The 19,208-nt window shown below is 38.5% G+C and overlaps 1 non-coding gene across 1 annotated transcript; it reads left to right on the top strand.

Annotated features, from left to right (window-relative positions):
* Positions 1-10,225: 10,225 nt before the first annotated feature.
* Positions 10,226-10,299, top strand: TRNAR-UCG. The gene has a single exon. It is a non-coding gene; the product is annotated as a tRNA-Arg (tRNA).
* Positions 10,300-19,208: the final 8,909 nt, after the last annotated feature.

Genomic DNA, 19,208 nt, shown 5'->3' with positions numbered 1-19,208 from the left:
TATATTTTATTTACAAATCAAAACTAGAGTTTGGATACATTGGACTAGGTAACAAAACAAGTTAAAACATTTGAATAGTTGAAATAGAGTGTAGTTGTGTATGACACTTCCATTTAGTGAGTTATTTTTGTTAGGGTTTATGCCTTAATTAATTATTTAATTTTTCACAGTAATTTGGATTAATTCATTTTCAATTTAATATTATTCATTGGAGGAAAAGTTCAAGGTTATTAATGTAATCTTGACCCATATGTGATTGACATGTAGGAGAATTATGTTTAAGTGATAACTTAAAGAGTCTATAGTATATAGATGAGTTTGAATGTCTTATCTTGATAACACTATTTATACGACTCACATTGTAATTGTTACAAATGATTATATCTAAATCATTTAGGTGGAAACATGTGAGTGGGGTTATACTCAATGTGGTTATATAAGACTTGCTGACGAAATGTTTAATCTTCTTTATTAATTCGTTAATTGAGAATATTATTTTTTAGGATGATCATATGAGACTCAATCTTAATTCTAAATGAGTTATCAACTCGTCTGTGATGATTTGTCCTTTGATTTGCATTGGTGAGAATGAATTTTGTTGCAGATTCAATATACCTACTATTTTGGGGACATGACCAAATAGGAGCTTGAAACACAATTTCACGAGATGGAGTTCACTCCTTCCCATATATGCTACGTAGATGAGTATTTCCCTTAAGTATGGATTTCAGGATTTGAACAATGGGACCCTGACCTCTCATTGGCCCGAGAGGGACTTGGATTATAATTTGATTATAAAAAATTGTTCATTAGAGAATTAGTGGTCCTTAACGTGAAAGATGCAATTAAAGGGGTAAAACGGACTTTTAACATATAAGGTCCCTTACTAGTTCATAGTAACACTACCATGTTCAATTTAGTTTTTTTTCTTGAAGGGTTCAAATTAATATTTAACCTTCTAGATATATTAAATATAAAAGAGAAAATAGATGAAATTTGAAGTGTATAAATTAATATTCAATATATTAAATATATTAAAAGAGAAATATATTTTTTGAGTGTCAATATCATCTTTACTCCGTTTGGTTTCTTAGTACTCATTTGGACAACGGTAGGAGCAGATCTTGTTATGACCAAGCATTTGGCCAAAGGCATGAGAATGAAAATTTTCTCCAATAAGAACTTTGTTTCGAGCAAGATATCGAAATCATCCATTTTGACAATGACGAAGTTTGTCTGAACTCTTTAGGTTCCTAGCTTGAGGGCGACCCTATTTGCTACTCCCAGAATAGGTAGGCTCATGGTTTTCACGACCTTCATCTTCCCAGAGTATCGGTGCCAATTTATGTTCAATCATTTAGCCTCAATCTCAATCTCGATCATAAAGTTATAGGTGGCTTATCAATCAACCATTGTGCTCTTAGTCAATCTATGGTTGACCCATGCCTAAACATACATGAGACCTTTTTAAATCGGCTCTTTTGACTCTCGCACTTTCTTTTGTATGATGGAAAAAACTTCAGAGCCCTCATACAAGGGTTGACTATGGTTTGCAACGATAATTTTTCTGTTTCTACCCCTCCGATTTTGGTTCTAAGTCTGCATCCAATGCTCCCTAGAAGGCTTGCAGGGTCGTTTTCTTGGGGCACTCATTTACTCTATGATTCCCCTACATAGGAAGTAAGGGGAAGTAGACAGTTGAAGTAATTTTGATTGTAGAGCCCTCGACCTAGGATTCTATTTCTTTGTTGGGGTTATTTCTATTCTTCCCCTCCGTCTCCAGGTCTATCTCCTCCCCTTTTCTTGGGTGAGTTGGATCTATTGTTACGAGTGCTTCCACTTGATGAGGTTTGGCTTTGTCCTACATCTTTAAATTGTTCATTATTGAGGTCAAATAATATTTCGACAATAGAATAGGTCATGGAGAGGTATTGTACTCTCTAACCGTATAATTTGGACTTCACCCATGACTTCAATCCTTCTTAGACATTTCTTAGATTTCCAACATCAGCACGGGTGACTCTTTGACATACTCTCATAAATTTTTAGTGTGCTTAAATTCACACAATTTTCTTCTGGCCAAGTTTTTGAAATTTTAGGAAAGAATTGGGATTGAAGCTTATTGTTTTAGTCTTTCTCAGGTGTCTATTGTGCATCGACCCTCTTCGATGTCCATGTACTTCAATATCCAGTAGATCTTGTAGTTACGCCTTGAGTTCTTTTAACTCCGTTGGTACCATACGATAAGGTGCTTTGGAAATAGGTCTGGTTTTCGGTTCGAGTTCGATAACGAAGTCGATAGCTCGGGAAGAGGGTATTCTAGGTAGGTCTTCCAGAAATACATCTGGGAACTCATTTACTACTGGTACGTTTTTTAGAGTCTTTTCTTTTCCTCTTACATCTACGGAACATGCGAATATAGTCCAACTACCTTGTTGGACTAATCTCTTTGCTTTCATCACCGAGACTACCTTTGGGGTAGTCCTAGTACTTGTGCGATTAAATTTAAAGCTAGGTCTTGCCGGTGGTGAGAATACCACTTCCTTTTTGCGACAGTCTATACTAGCACAGTTTTCAGCTAGCCAATCAATGCCTAGTATTACATTGAAATCAGTCATCTTTACTATTATTAGGTCTACGCTTATTTTAAGTCTATACTAGCACGGTTCCCTACGATTACTTGGCCATTCTTTACTCTATCCCTAGCTACTAGGTCTACCCCCGCATGGGTGCTTATAGACAATTCATGCAATAAGAGTTCTAGTTCGAACCCTGCTTGTACAACAAAAGGCATAGAGATAAAAGAATGCGTAGAGCCAGAATCAAATAAGGTAAAAGCAAAATGACCTAAAACAAATAGTGTATTTGTCACCATGTCGTTGGACTTCCCAATATATTGACAGGTGTATGATTCATGTGTTCACTTGGAGGTGCACACAAGTTGGGGTTTGAAGATGACATGGTTGGTAATGGATGGAAAGCTCCTTAACCAAAAGCTCTTGCCTCCTCCCTCACTTCTCCCCAAATGTTGAAATTTAGCCTACGACCTATTTTTCTTTGTTTTGATTTCTAAAATTATTTTTTCTCGATCGACATTTTGAAAAATCATATTTTTTTTCTTAATAATTATTATTCCACCCTTTTCTCGGGGAATTAGATCAATGAATAGATGACTGAAGATTACACCCATTATAAGAAAGATTGTACCTTGTAACATGGATTCATTTGTTCATTAACGTAAAATGTCAAGTTTGAGTTGATTTTGTGAGTTTGATTTCTTAATTTTTCAAACTTAAAAGTCATATATTTAAAATTTATGTATCACTATATTTTTTTTAATAATATTATTGTTGTTGAACGATTTTAGTTGATTGAATTTTGTTTAGTGAGAATAAAATAAAGATATCATTTTTTTCGTTTAAAATAAATTTAAATTTAAAATTGTGATACTTAAAGGATAGATAAATGATTTTGGAAGGAAAAAAACTTTGTGATTTCTATCATGTCATTCACTATATTAGGGGTTAAGTTCGAACATAAAAACAAAATACAAGAAAAATTAAAGACCAAATAAGGCAAAAGAGCCCAACATGGGCAAAATTGTAAAAGAAACCGAGCCACCACATAAAAGTGAGAAGAGAATCATGCCTGGTATTAAACATGTATACAACGTGTCTCCAATTCAAGTGACCATTATTTATGAGTTTAATCCACTTACGCCTCTAGATTTACTTCATATTCTTTCTAATATTTTTGTGAGTGAAGCAACTATAAGCCAGGTTTGATCAAAAAATTTCAGAAATAAGTGAAGGAGAGAATTGAGAAACAAAATTTCAAAGTTGTTTCAAGAATTCATAAAGGACAGAAGGAAATTATTTTTTAACTTGGTGACTCGGTTTGGATACATTTTTGTAAGAAGCTATTCTCATCTCAAAGGAAGACAAACTTACCTCCAAGAGTGGATGACTCTTATCAAGTCCTTGAAAGAAATAATAACAATATCTATAAAATCGATCTACGTGGAGAATTTTTAGTAAATTCTACTTTCAATGTTGCTTACTTGAAGCCTTTTGATGTAGGTGTGATTTTTTTGCTTCGAGGACGAATCCTTTTGAAAAGGGTGGAGATGATAAGAATCACGGTGTTCTAAATGTTCCAACTGGACCTATTACATGATCCAAGACCAAGAAGATTCAATAAGCATTCATTCTTCATCTACAACATTGGATAGACTTGATTCAACCATAATTTCATGTGTTACAATTTGATTCGACTGAGGAAGAATCATTTGGAGCTTCAGAAGTGAATATTTGCACGGTTGAAGTAGCGGATGAAGTTGCAAACATCATTTCATGAATTGTTACAAAACTTTATTATTATTTTTAATTTCATAAAGTTTGTAATGGTCAAAATTGACTTCGTCTTTTGTGGAGATTAAAGGTGATCGGGATTAAATCCTGGCCACTAGCTTCTTTTGTGGGGAGACTATAAATACCTACAAATTATCATGTAAAAATCGGATTTGTGATGAATGAAATTGATCTCTCAAGTTGAGACGTTCCCCTTAAAAATCCGAGCATCATCTTTGCCATTTCTAAGTTTCGAACAATTCTTGTGGTAGATTGCATCCGACTCATTCAATCAAGCCTTGATCAAGTTCGATTGTGTTGTGACTCAATTTAGAACAAGGTTCCAAATCTTGCTTCTAGATTTTTGATTGTAAGAGGTAATCTGATTCTAGATATCTCTTAGTTGATTCGAATTTTGTATAAGGAGGTGTTAATTTCTTTGATCCAAGGGTTCTTGCTTCAACAAAAGCTTGGATCATTGGGCTGAGGATTAGGGTTGCCTTATCAGCTTACATCGTAAGCCATAGAGTTGCCCATGACTGAACGGTACATCCTCGTCACTTCTAGGTACGTTTGGCCATAAAATGTATAAATATGTATTGTTGAATATTGATATTTTGATTGACTATCATATGTGGTTTTACGTACGTTGGTAAGTCAAAAGTAGTGGATAATGCATGTTGCATAATGTATGAATATGTATTGTTGAATATTGATATTTTGATTGACTATCATGAGTGATTTTACGTATGTTTGTAAGTCAAAAGTAGTGGATAATACACGTTGCATAATACCCGGCGGTAAAATGGAACTTTACGAAGTGATTAATTGTTAGTTAGGAATGAAACTAGGAAAATGATGACTCGCTAAGTAAGAAATTAGGGGGGTACACGTGCTCGAAACGGGCCAGCAAGGGTGCAGGAGAGCCCATCTTTAGAAGCCCCGCCTCAAGAACAATCAGTAAATGTGAACCCAAATCCGGTAATAGGAGTTCCCCCACTAAGTCCACCAGGAGCAAAACTTGATGCTCTGGGAGTACCTAATATGGCCTCGATGGTGGGAGTGATGCAATCCTTGGCATAGACAGCTGGGCAAATGGCACAACTGATCCTGACCTTAGTGCAAAATACTAGACAGACGACTCAACACAACTAAGGGGACGCCGACATGATAGAAGAAAGCAAGTATTTTAGAGCTTTCAAACGTTGGGACCCTAAAGTATTTCAGAGAAAGTCCAAGGATCCAGTCGTAGCTGAATTATGGTTGTCTTCTATTGATGAAATTTTTCGACGCATGAAGTGTGCAGAAGAACAGAGACTGAGTGCGTGACTTACCTGTTACGCAATGATGCTAACTGTGGTGGCAATCAGCCTCCAGGGCGATTGCTGCAAATGAAGACGATATCACCTGGACACAATTTAGAGGAGCATTCCTCCGAAAATACTTCAAACAGTGGTACGATACAGGAAGTAGTGTGAATTTCTAAGCATAGAGTAAGGAAACAGGTTAGTAAAGCAGTATGAACGAGAGTTTATCTGCTTGTCCCATTTCGCCCCAATAATGATTGCAATAGAAGAGCAGAAGGTAGAATGTTTCATTATAGGCTTGAGGTCATGTGTTCGAGGAGCGGTGTCAACTCACCTCCCACTTGATTATGCAACAACACTCCAACTGGCCGAGATGCTCGATGATAGGGAGTATCCGACTGAAGACACACAAACCCACTTAGACACGACAGTTTTCCATAAGAGAAAGAGGGAACATACATCACCTACCTCCTCAAAGGTACCACGACACTAGTGTTAGGATCGCACAACAACGCACACACTCGATCTAGATGAACACAAAGAACAGGGTAGAGAAAATTGCAAGGAGAACTCTGGCTAAAAGAATTTGTATTGATGAATATGTATAAGAGAGAATACAGAGAATAGAAAGTACATTTTCAAAGCTCTACCGGACGGGATATATATATAGTTCAGTTTACTATATATAGCTTTACCAGATTTAACCATCTACTATATATAGCTATTTACCATATATAGCTTTACTGGATATAACCGTTAACCAAGCTATAAATAAGAGAGCAGACTCCATAACCTAACAATTCTCCCATTTGGAGACTGATCCAGTCAACCAAGAATTTCATTCTCAAGCGATCACTACACCATACCAATTAAGGCTTTGCATAACCTTAATTTTCCAACATCAACACATTTTGTCAACATGTCTGCAGGATTCTTTGCACCCTCTATCTTCTTCAAACACATATCGCTTTCTTCCACTAACCTGCGGTGAAATGGTATCGCCTTCTAACATGTTTTGTCCTTGAATGATAGACTGGGTTTTTCATCAACTGTATGACACTCTGACTATCTGTATAAAGGATCTTCTTGCACTGCTTCCTGCCTAATTCTTCTAGATAGTTTGTCATCCATATCATCTCTTTTCTAGCTTCAGCTATTGTCACGTACTCAGCTTCAGTAGATGAAAGAGCAACGCATTTCTGAAGCTTGAACATCCAACTCACTGCTGTTCCATCTATAGTATAGATATATCCAGATGTGCTCTTGCTAGAGTCTACATCTCCACTAAGATCAGCATCCACAAAACCTTGCAGAACTACTTTGTCATTGCCATAACAAAGTGAAGTATTGGATGTACCTCTCAGATATCTCAGAAGCCACTTCACAGTTTCTCAATGTTCTTTTCCTGGATTTGCCATGTACTTGCTAACAACTCCCACTGCATGTGTTATGTCAGGTCTAGTGCAGACCATAGCATACATCAAACTTCCAACTGCAGAAGCATACGAAACTGATGTCATGTGCTCACATTCCTCAACTGTCTTGGGAGATTGCCCCTTTGACAATTTAATATGATTTGCCAAGGGGGTAGTCTTGGGTTTAGCGTCATTCATCTTGAATTTGGACAATATCTTCTCAATGTACTACTCTTGAGATAGATTTAATGTGCCAGCAGATCTATCTCGAGAAATCCTCATCTCAAGAATCTGCTTCGCTGCACCCAAATCTTTCATCTCAAATACTGAAGACAACCTTGCCTTCAGGTGGTTTATCTCTCTCATACTTGATCCAGCAATTAGTATATCATCCACACACAGGAGTAGAAACACATAAGAATCAATGTATTTCTTGAAGTAGCAACACTGATCCTTTTCACTCCTGTGGAAACCACTTTTTCTCATGAAGAAGTCAAACTTCTTGTACCATTGTCTCGGTGGTTGTTTCAGTCCATACAAGTTCTTATTGAGCTTACACACCATGTGCTCCTTGCCTGGAGCTGCAAACCCTTCTGGTTGTTGCATATAGATCTCCTCATCTAGATCTCCATGTAAAAATGTCGTTTTTACATCCATTTGCTCAAGGTGCAAATTCTCCGATGCAACAATACTCAGCAGAATTCGGATAGTAGTTAATTTCACAACTGGAGAAAAGATCTCGGCATAATCAATGCCTTTTCTTTGTGAATATTCTTTAATTACTAACCGAGCCTTAAACCTCCTTCTGCCATCTGGTTCATCTTTGATTCTGAACACCCATTTGTTCAACAGAGCTCTCTTTCCTGTGGCAACTCAGTCAGCACCCACGTATTATTCTTTTCAAGTGAGCTCATCTCATCATGATGGCTTGCTCCCACTTGGTTGAATCTTCCACTTGTAGGGTCCCATCAAAGGACTTTGGTTCTTCTTTGTCAGTCAGCAACAGATAATGTAATGGGGCTGAATATCTATCTAGTGCTCTGGTAGTTCTAGATGATCTTCTCAACACTTGCTCAGGTGCAACTTGCTCCATGTCTGGTTCTTCAGCAATAGGATCAGGAGTTTCTTGAGCTTCTATTGTACCATCACTGCGTGAATTTTTCTGCCACTCAAGTTCAACTCCCACTTGCTTTGTAGTCTTAGAGTTTATCTTCTCTCTGTCTTTGTATATGACATTTTCATCGAAAGTCACATCACAGTGTCTTAGGATTTTCATATTTTTCTCATCCCAAAACCTGTACCCGATCATGTCAGAGCCATAGCCTATGAAGTAGCATTTCAAAGCCTTAGCATCAAGCTTATCTCTCTTCTCTAGATCAACATGAACATACACAGTACAACCAAAGGTTCTCAAGTGAGAGTACTTAAGTTCTTTTTCTGTCCATACTTCTTCGGGCAATTTGAATTTCAAGGGTACTAACGGTCCTCTATTAATCAAATATGCTGATGTGTTCACAGCATCAGCCCAGAATGTCTTTGGAAGTCCAGAATGAATCCTCATGCTTGCTCGCTCATTCAATGTTCTGTTCATCCTTTCTGCAATACCATTTTGTCTTGCCTTACCGGGAATTGTTCTTATTAATCTAATTCTCTCAGCTGCACAAAATGTTATAAACTCTGATTTGTTGTACTCTCCTCCATTCTCAGACCTCAGGCATTTAATCTTCAAGCCGGTCTGATTTTCAACTTCAGCTTTCCACTTCTTGAAGGTGGTGAACACATCTTACTTGTGTTTCAGAAAGTAAACCTATACCTTCCTGCTGAAGTCATCGATGAAGGTGTCGTAGTACCTTGATCCACCAAGGTTCGTCTACCACTGTGGTCGTCAACCAAAATGGATTAGCACGTCTGAATTCAGATGAGAAGGCTGTGGGTTCTCGACTCCGACTGTTGTCGTCAACCTAAACCTAGAACATCGTTTGTAGGGGGATGATTCAATAACTTGCAAGAACCATTTTTTGAGTATTTTGTTCAAAATATATTCTTAGTTTTAAATGGTCATATGAACACCCATATTTGTAAACCTTAAAAAATTACTGCATAGCGCATGGATTAGCATGTCTGACTTTGAATTAGAAGGTCGTGGGTTCGACTACCATTGTGGTCGTCAACCAAAACCTAGAACATCATTTGTATAGGGGATGATTCAATAACTTGTAAGAATAATTTTTGGAGTAATTTGTTCAAAATATATTCTTAGTTTTAGATGGTCATATGAACATAGCATATTTTTAAACCTTAAAAAATGACTACATAGCGTAGTAGATTAGTGTGTCTGACATGGATCAAAAGGTTGTGGGTTCGACTCTTACTGTGGTTGTCAACAAAAACCTAGAACATCATTTGTATGGGGGATGATTCAATAACTTGTAAGAATCATTTTTGGAGTAATTTGTTCAAAAAATATTCTTAGTTTTAGATGGTCATATGAACACCCATATTTGTAAACCTTTAAAAATCACTGCTTCGTGTAGTGGATTAACGCGTTTGACTTTGGATCAAAAGGTAATGGGTTCAACCTTTTTGGAGTAATTTGTTCAAAATATATTCTTAGTTTTAGTTGGTCATATGAACACCCATTTTGTTAACCTTAAAAAATGGTTGCATAGCGGATTGGATTAGCGCGTCTGACTTCGGTTCAAAAGGTCGTGGGTTTGACAACCACTGTGGCCATCAACAAAAACCTTGAACTTCATTCGTAGTGGGATGTTTTTTATAATAACTTGCAAGAGAATCCTTTTCGGAGTAATTAGTTCAGAATCCTTTTCGGAGTAATTAGTTAAAAATATATTCTTTGAAACCTTATTGGAGTAATTTGTTCAAAATATATTCTTAGTTTTAGTTATGAACACCCATATTTGTTAACCTTAAAAAATGATTGCGTAGCATAGTGGATTAGCGCGTCTGACTTCGGATCAAAAGGTCGTGGGTTTGACAACCACTGTGGTCATCAACAAAAACCTTGAACTTCATTCGTAGTGGGATGTTTTTTATAATAACTTGCAAGAGAATCCTTTTCGGAGTAATTAGTTCAAAATATATTCTTTGTTTTAGATGGTCATATGAACACCCATATTTGTAAACCTTAAAAAATGACTGCATAGCGTAGTGGATTAGCGCATCTGACTTCGAATCAGAAGGTCGTGGGTTAAGCTCCCACTGTGGTCGTTAACCTAAACCTAGCTATCATGGTCGGTCTTGAGTACAACTCCCATTGTGATCGCCTAACCAAAACCTCAAGATCCTTTCCTAAATAATTTTGTGAGTCATATCTCCAAGGAATTATTAAAGATGGTCGGTCTGGAGTACAACTACCATTGTGATCGCCTAACCAAAACCTCAAGATCCTTTCCTAAATAATTTTGTGAGTCATATCTCCAAGGAATTATTAAAGATGGTCGGTCTTGAGTACAACTCCCATTGTGATCGCCTAACCAAAACCCTTTACTCCCGGTGGTCTTAAATAATTTTTCCTTCGCTCAGCAATCAATATAAGCATGGTTGTTTGCTAGCCCGTCCATCCCCAAAATAACATCGAAGTCTGTCATGTCTAATACTATCAATGTTACCTCCAGGCTTTCGGTAGATATTAAAATCTCTCCACCCTTTATGAACGAGTGGGTGGAACCATATTCGAACAATACATAACCAAGGTAGCCAAGGATAGGAAGGGTACTTGTTGTCAGACACACTCATACAAGAAAGAGACAACACTCAGAAAAATAAGCAAAAACCAAGTTCTATTATCTTCTTCAACTTGCTGTACACATATGTAGACAGAAGAAGAAAAAAAACTAAAGACAGAAGAAAAAAAAACTAACTGCTAATAACCTACACAACTGTTAATAACCTACACTAACTTCCCTTGCTATTAGCCACAAATACTAGAATACAAGATTAAACAAACTAACAAATCATCCCCTTAATCTTGTATTTCGATCTTCACATTTTTACATTCTTCAAACCAATTCTTTCTCGAAGCTCCACAAATTTTTGTCGTCCTAATGGCTTCGTAAGTATATCAACCAATTGATCCTCAGTTTTTACATGATCCACTTCAATCTCTCCTTTTTGCACACATTCACGAATGAAATGGAACCTCATGTCTATATGTTTGCTGCGATCATGATGAACTGGATTTTTCGCTAATGCTATAGCAGACTTGTTATCGATATTTAAACGAATTGGATTTACTTCCTTCCCATGCAATTCCTTCAGTAAACGTCCTAACCATATTCCTTGACAAGTAGCTAACGTCGCTGCAATATACTCCGCTTCACAGGACGAAAGTGCCACCATTTTTTGTTTCTTTGAAGTCCATGTAATTGGATTGCCATATAAGAAAAACAATGTTCCCGTAGTGCTCTTTCGATCATCTATATCTCCAGCAAGATCACTATCACTATATCCGATTAAGCGATTTTCTACTTGCTTTGCCTTCACATAATGACATCCAATATCAATAGTTCCTTTCACGTACCTGAGTATCTGCTTCACAGCTGCCATATGAACCATAGTCGGAGCTTCCATATAACGACTCATAACTCCAACGGAATATGATAAGTCAGGTCGTGTGTTCACTAAATAACGAAGATTTCCGATAATACTCTTATAAAGAGTGGAATCAACAGATGTACAATTACTCACTTTGCTTAATTTTGTTTTCGGCTCCATAGGAACATGACACAGATTACAATCCATCATTCCAAGTTTTGCCAAAAGCTTTGCCGCATAACTCGACTGAGATAACCTGATTCCTTCACATGTCTATCAATGTTTTATATAAAATTTATGGCAGAAGACATGAAGCTAACCACCTATGTCCACGTTCCAAGCGATAGTATGAAAATCTGTTTAAGGATTCATGCATTTCAACTAGTATAGTTTAAACCAGCATGTAGGGCTTCATGTGGTCCTTGCGATACAGTATAAACCTATCTACGTAGTCTATAAACCTATCTCCAACGCTTCATATGTACCAAGCAACATAGTTTGAATACCTATTCCCAAAGTTCATGTGTTCCAAGTGGCATAGTCTGACATGTTGGGATCGATACCAGTTGTTAGCTCTGATACCAGTTGTTAGGATCGCACAACAAAGCACACGCTCGATCTAGATGAACACAAAGAACAGGATAGAGAAAATTGCAAGGAGAACTCTGACTAAAAGGATTTTTTATTTTTTATTTTTTATTGATGACTTCAAGGTATGTACAACAAGAGAGAATACAGAGAATAGAAAGTACATTTTCAAAGCTCTACCAGACGGGATATATATATAGTTCAGTTTACTATATATAGCTTTACCAGATTTAACATCTACTATATATAGCTATTTACTATATATAGCTTTACCCGATTTAACCATCTACTATATATAGCTATTTATCATATATAGCTTTACCGGATATAGCTTTACCAAATATAGCCGTTGACCAAGCTATAAATAAGAATCAGGCTCCATAACCTAACAATCCTCCCACTTGGAGACTGATCTAGTCAACCAAGAATTTCACTCTCAAATGACCATGAGCATCTTCACTGCACCATACCAATTGAGGTTTTGCACAACCTCAATATTCCAACATCAACAAATTTTGTCAACATGTTTGCTGGATTCTTTGCAACCTCTATCTTCTCCAAACACGTCACCATCTTCAACTAACCTCCAAGTGAAATGGTATCGCCTTCTGTGTTTTGAATGATAGACCGGGTTCCTCGCCAACAGCATGAGTCTCAGGAGTTTCTTGAGGATCTGCTACAACATCACTATGTGAATCTTTCAGCAACTCAACCTCAACTCCCACTTGCTTCACCTCTGGTTTCTCAGTAAGAGTCTCAGGAGTTTCTTGAGTATCCGCTACAACATCACTATGTGAATCTTTCAGCAACTCAACCTCAACTCCCACTTGCTTCACCTCTAGTTTCTCAGCAATTGTCTCAGGAGTTTCTTGAGTATCCGCTACAACATCACTATGTGAATCTTTCAGCAACTCAACCTCAACTCCCACTTGCTTCACCTCTGGTTTCTCAGCAATTGTCTCAGGAGTTTCTTGAGTATCCGCTACAACATCACTATGTGAATCTTTCAGCAACTCAACCTCAACTCCCACTTGCTTCACCTCTGGTTTCTCAGCAATTGTCTCAGGAGTTTCTTGAGTATCCGCTACAACATCACTATGTGAATCTTTCAGCAACTCAACCTCAACTTCCACTTGCTTCACCTCTGGTTTCTCAGCAAGAGTCTCAGGAGTTTCTTGAGTATCCGCTACAACATCACTATGTGAATCTTTCAGCAACTCAACCTCAACTCCCACTTGCTTCACCTCTGGTTTCTCAGCAAGAGTCTCAGGAGTTTCTTGAGTATCCGCTACAACATCACTATGTGAATCTTTCAGCAACTCAACCTCAACTCCCACTTGCTTCACCTCTGGTTTCTCAGCAAGAGTCTCAGGAGTTTCTTGAGTATCCGCTACAACATCACTATGTGAATCTTTCAGCAACTCAACCTCAACTCCCACTTGCTTCATCTCTGGTTTCTCAGCAATTGTCTCAGGAGTTTCTTGAGTATCCGCTACAACATCACTACATGAATCTTTCAGCAACTCAACCTCAACTCCCACTTGCTTCACCTCTGGTTTCTCAGCATGAGTCTCAGGAGTTTCTTGAGTATCCGCTACAACATCACTATGTGAATCTTTCAGCAACTCAACCTCAACTCCCACTTGCTTCACCTCTGGTTTCTCAACAGGAGTCTCAGGAGTTTCTTGAGTATCCGCTACAACATCACTATGTGAATCTTTCAGCAACTCAACCTCAACTTCCACTTGCTTAACCTCTGGTGTTTCAGCAAGAGTCTCAGAAGTTTCTTGAGTAACCGCTACAACATCACACTGTAAATCTTTGAGCAACTCAACCTCAACTCCCACTTGCTTCACCTCTCGTGTTGCAGCGACGCTTCCGACCGACGCAACCCCCTCTGGAGTTTTAGCGATGCTTCCGGCCGACGCAACCTCATCTAGAGTTTCAGCGATGCTTCCGGCCGACGCAACCCCCTCTAGAGTTTCAGCGACGCTTCCGGCCGACGCAACCCCCTCTAGAGTTTCAGCGACGCTTCCGGCCGACGCAACCCCCTCTAGAGTTTCAGCGACGCTTCCAGCCGACGTAACCCCCTCTGGAGTTTCAACGATTCTTTCGGCCGACGCAACCCCCTCTGAAGTTCCAGCGACGCTTCCGACCGACGCAACTTCCTCTGGAGTTTCAGCGACGCTTCCAGCCAATGCAACTTCCTCTAGAGTTTCAGCGACGCTTCCGGCCGACGTAACTTCCTCTGGAGTTTCAGCGACGATTCTAGCCGACGCAACTTCCTCTAGAGTTTCAGCGACGCTTTCGGCCGACGCAACTTTCTCTAGAGTTTCAGCAACGCTTCCGGCCGACGCAATCCCCTCTGGAGTTTCAGCGACGCTTTCGACCGACGCAACCCCCTCTGGAGTTTCAGCGACGCTTCCGGCCAATGCAACTTCCTCTGGATTTTCAGCGACGTTTCCGGCCGATGGAACCCCCTCTGGAGTTTCAGCGACGCTTCCGGTACTTTTCTTCAATTCTCTAATAGTCTTTGTGAAACTAACTCGTTTCTGTTTGCTCGTAACGCAGTTCTCACAAGGACTCATAACAATCTCCGCATCAAATACACCTTGTTCATAGCCGACGGTTTTTCGTACATATTCGACAGCGTCTTCAACAGACCTGACGTTGTCTTCTCCTTGATAATGTTGAATGCCACGTTTCTAGATAGCGTCAACCGGATCAGCCCCAACGCTTGTCGATCCTTGAGCTTCCACTGCTCCGTGGTCATGGTATCCGGCTTCACCCCCAACAGAGGTTCGTGAAGATCTTTCTGGTACAGATAATCTTCAATCTGCATCTTCCAGAAATCGAAATCGGATCCATCGAACTTCTCAGTTCCAATCTTTGAACTTTTCATCTTCACAAATCGTGGTGACTTCTGCCTAGCTCTGACTTCCGCCTGGCTCTGATACTAGTTGTTGGGATCGATACCAGTTGTTAGCTCTGATACCAGTTGTTAGGATCGCACAACAACGCACACGCTCGATTAGATGAACACAAAAAACATGATAGAGAAAATTGCAAGGAGAGCTCTGGCTAAAAGGATTTTTTATTTTTATTTTTTATTGATGACTTTAGGTATGTACAAGAGAGAGTACAGAGAATAGAAAGTACATTTTCAAAGCTCTACCAGACGGGATATATATATAGTTCAGTTTACTATATATAGCTTTACCAGATTTAACATCTACTATATATAGCTATTTACTATATATAACTTTACCCGATTTAACCATCTACTATATATAGCTATTTACTATATATAGTTTTACCGGATATAACTTTACCAAATATAGCTTTACCAAATATAACCGTTGACCAAGCTATAAATAAGCATCAGGCTCCATAACCTAACATAACACCTGCATGTAAGGCTTCTTACATATCAAGCAATGTAGTCTGAATCCAAGTAGAGTGATGGACATATTGTATCGTAGGAGGTCTAGGGGTTCTTGGGTTCTGAATCTCAAGACATTGGTCCTTTGTTTCTATGCGGTACCTAGCAATCTTCTTGTCTTATTGGACTTGGGTCATGTGTTGTGCTTTTTCTTGATTCTAGTTCTTAGACTTTTATCTTAGTTTCATGGGTTCTTGCTCCAAAAGTTATTCTTAAGGTACAACCATGACATAAGTTTTATTCCTAAACCAAGCTCATAAGTTGTAACGCCCCTAATATTATTGCCCTAAATTAGTGACTCACTTCATGCATGCCTTAAATACACATGCATAAATTTACAATAAGTACTTTAAAATAAGGCTATAGTCTTACATATTTAATTCAAAAATAAAAAGTTTGAAATAATATAGTCTTTTTAATCAGGAATAAAATAACATAGTCTTACTAACTACTAAAATGTATAATAATGCATTTTATTGCTCTATCTTAACCTATCTCGACTTCTATGGTCTTTCCAGCATTCACCGTCATTCGTGCATCAGAGCTTTACCTTTACCTAAAAATATAAGGGTAGCACGTGATTTTAAGAAATACTCAGTAAGTCACCCCACCGATGGACTTGGTAATGCAATCACTAATAGAACATGATTGAGACCTATTTTAAAATCGTAACATGACCTTAGGCCCTTTTCAGTTTTCGGCAGGGTTGGATGTGTGGTACTTCTCCACACTCAGCCCACGTACGCGCACATGAACCTACTAAGCGGGCTCATATATGTACCACCTGGGCCTAACTTGGTTGGGCATAACATGTTAACACGTCACCGGATGCCATAGAAAAGGAAAAACATGCATGATATCATGACGAACATAAATATTGAAGGTATGAGTCCGTACTAATACAACATAACGGGGAAGTATCTCGATGCACATGACATACATACATACCTACATACGTACATGAGGTCTTCATGTTTTTCATTCATAACATAACATTAACATTAACATTAATTTCATTCCGTTTTATCTTTTCATCCATTACATATTTCATATATGCATCATGTACACAACAATCATCACATAATCCAACATATAATTTTACATGACAAGACATAACATTTCATTTCATTAATAACAGCCTAAGGGATATCACACGCACTATAGCATAACTGATATGCCAATATGTAGAACATATAAGTATAACATAAAATAATAAGGTATATATAGGGGCCACAAGGCATGCACCATCATACATCGTTTTATTATCTAACTCCAACAATAAAATCACTTAATTGGTTTACATTAGCCGAAGTCCCAAATTATTTAATAGTTACTTTGAAACTATATTGCAACATTTAACTTCACCTATATCAATCTATATCGCATTCATAAGACATAACATCTTAGTCTAGCTAAACATGACAAATAATTCCAATATAAGTCTTAAAATAGCTAAAATTGAGTAAATGAGAGTCACTGGCCGGGTTGAGACATGGCTGGGCCAACTTAGTTTGGAGTGGGCTTGCGGGCGAGGCTTCTGCATTCTATCTAGGCAACAAACGGTTAGTCCATTGTTTTGTTGGCTGTGGAGTGGATGTTGTGATGATGTGGCCACCCTGAACCGAGATCTGAATTCGACTTGATGCTTTGTCTTCCTCACCAGAAACTGCAGAATGAAAGCCCTCGACCTTTTCCTTTCTCTCTCTGATAGTCTTCAAGCGCTATTACGCTTGATTTCGTCACTATTCGTCTACCACTCGCTTGTACAATGGTACTATGACACACCCTTGCTCCTAAACCCCCATAATCATGTTGAAATAAACTTAAAATGTCAAATGCATTTAATTTGTTATGTTAGGAAAGTAAATTTGAAAAAGCACATGAAAGAAAAAGCCCAGAGTTTTTGTAGGGAATGATGGCAAGGGTTTATGAGTGTTTCTCTCACCCTGTTATTAGGGTTAGAAAAGGTATAAATACCTAATCCTTTTCCTGTAAAGTCAGAGCAAAAGAGAGAAAAACAAAGAGCAAAAAATATAGAGCAATAGAAAAGGTTTTTGATAAAATCAGTGTTCTTTGTCTCCTTGTCTCTCCCCTCTCGATATCTCCTTCACAAGTATGCGAGTAGTATTTTCACAGAGAGGTATCAGAGCGTTCTATCGTTAGCATGTGTGAGATTACTTCACAGAGTAGCGAGTCTTATTTTTAACAAATTGGTATCAGAGCCGATGGCGAATATGATGGATCAAATGCCGCCACCGCGATTAACGAAGACGAACTACTAGAATTGGAGCATCCAAATGAAAGCTCTTCTCAGTTCTCAAGATGCATGGGAGGTGGTCGAAGAAGGTTTCGAAGAACCAAAGGATACCACGAGTTATATGACGGCACATAACAAGGCGTGAAAAGAATTGCGATCAAAGGATAAGGTGGCATTATACATGTTGTTCCGAGCCGTTGACGAGTCGAGCTTTGAGAAGATTGCCAGGGCAACTACTTCAAAAGAAGCGTGGGACACTTTAGAAAGGTGTTCAAAGGAACCGACCGAGTCAAGCAAGTGCGTCTCCAAACTCTTCATGGCAAGTTGGAGAGCATGAAGATGAAGGAGTCAGAAAATGTATCTGACTACATTAAGCGCGTATAGACTATGGTAAACCAACTAAATCAAAACGGAGAAATTTTACCAGAGACACGGGTTGTGGAGAAGATCTTGAGGTCATTAACCAACAACTTCGAGAATGTTGTATGTGCGATAGAAGAGTCAAACGACCTAGCAACGTCCACGGTCGATGAGCTCGCCGATTCTCTCGAGGCACACAAGCAATGTAAGAAGAAGAAGGAGGAAACACTCGATTAAACACTTCAAACTAAGACATCAATAAAAGATGAAAAGGTACTCTACTCTCAAAATTTTCAAGGTAGAGGTCGAGGAAGTCGTGAAAATGGTTGAGGTGGTCAAAGCAGCAATAATGAAGGATATTATAAGGAGAAGAGATAGTCGAGCCAAGAAAATTGGCGTGGAAGAGGACGCAGTCGAGGAAGAGGTGGCCGATCAACCTATTCCAACATTCAGTGCTATAAATGTAAAAAATATGCTCACTATACGAATGATTGTAACCCCGAAAAATGTTACAATTGTGGCAGAGTGGGGCATGTTGCAAAAGATTATCGAGTTGGAAAAATGGTGGAAGAAGCAACCAACCTAGCCTTGGAAGACGTAACAAAGGAAGGTCTTCTCTTGATGGCTAAAGAAGACAACATCAACAACGACACTCTGCGGTACCTCGACTCAAGGGCAAGCAACCATATGTGCAGTCATAAGTACCTATTCATAGAGATGCAAAAAATTGAAGATGGTCATGTGTCATTTGGAGATACGTCAAAGGTGGAGGTCAAAGGCCGAGGTACGATACATTTCTTGCCAAAGGATGATGTAATGGGGTCGATCTAAGATGTTTATTACGTACCAAACCTCAAGACCAACATATTGAGTATGGGGCAACTCACAGAGAAATGTTACTCGATATTCTTAAAGGACCGCCTGCTACACTTGAAG

The sequence above is a fragment of the Cucurbita moschata genome, unplaced genomic scaffold, assembly GCF_002738365.1.
Source record: "Cucurbita moschata cultivar Rifu unplaced genomic scaffold, Cmos_1.0 Cmo_Scf00002, whole genome shotgun sequence".
NCBI classification, from domain to species: Eukaryota; Viridiplantae; Streptophyta; class Magnoliopsida; order Cucurbitales; family Cucurbitaceae; genus Cucurbita; species Cucurbita moschata.
The sequence above is the reverse complement of the archived record's forward strand: the minus strand, read 5'-3'. Positions and strand labels throughout refer to the sequence as shown.